Here is an 876-nt window from a genome sequence, read left to right on the forward strand (position 1 = left end):
AGGGCAAATGCTCATCAGTATGGAGCTGGTATTCAGGCACCACCTGTGCAAAACAACAACTTTGAAGTGGTTCAGAACTCAAAGTTCCATGGGTTAGCAATGGAAGATCCCTTGGAACACTTGGACCAGTTTGATAAGGTGTGTGATCTGACCAAGATTAATGGAGTTTCAGAAGACAGCTTCAAGCTAAGACTATTCCCATTCAGTCTTGGTGACAAAGCTCATCAACGGGAGAAGAATCTTCCAAGAGGCTCCATTCAAACCTGGGAGCAATGCAAGCAAGCCTTCTTATCTAAGTTCTTCTCCACCTCAAGAACTGCAAAACTGAGGAACCAAATCTCTAGCTTCACTCAGCACAGCAATGAGAGTTTTGGTGAAGCATATGAGAGATTCAGGAGCTACACAAACCAATGCCCACACCATGGGTTTAGTGAGGCTTCTCTTCTCAGCACACTTTATAGGGGAGCTCTTCCCAAGATAAGAAACCAGCTGGATACTGCTTCCAATGGGAACTTTCTGGGTAAAGAAATTCATGCTGCTTTAGAGCTAGTGGAGAACTTAGCATTGAGCAATGATAGTTATGGTGAAGACTATGACAGATCAAATAGGTCTGAAGGTTCAAGCTCAGAACAGAGTCTCTCAAGGGAAGTTAAGGAGTTGAGGAGTGAATTGGACAAGCTGAAATTCACCACTCAGAAGCCAATGCATTTTGTTGGAGAGTATGAGGAACCATCTCAAATCTTTGAGAACATAAGTGAAGAAGGTCTCACCCAAGAGGAGCTTAACTACTTTGGGAATCAGAGGTTCCAGAGATATCAATATGGTAATGCCAATCCAAACCTCTCTTACAGGAACACCAATGTAGCCAACCCACAA

At 43.5% G+C, this 876-nt stretch overlaps 1 non-coding gene across 1 annotated transcript; it reads right to left on the reverse strand.

The window, feature by feature from the left end:
* Positions 1–321: 321 nt before the first annotated feature.
* Positions 322–428, reverse strand: LOC112088623. Its single transcript, XR_002900569.1, has one exon. It is a non-coding gene; the product is annotated as a small nucleolar RNA R71 (small nucleolar RNA).
* Between the last annotated feature and the right edge of the window lie 448 nt (positions 429–876).

The sequence above is a fragment of the Eutrema salsugineum genome, unplaced genomic scaffold, assembly GCF_000478725.1.
Source record: "Eutrema salsugineum unplaced genomic scaffold, Eutsalg1_0 scaffold_14, whole genome shotgun sequence".
Taxonomy (NCBI): domain Eukaryota; kingdom Viridiplantae; phylum Streptophyta; class Magnoliopsida; order Brassicales; family Brassicaceae; genus Eutrema; species Eutrema salsugineum.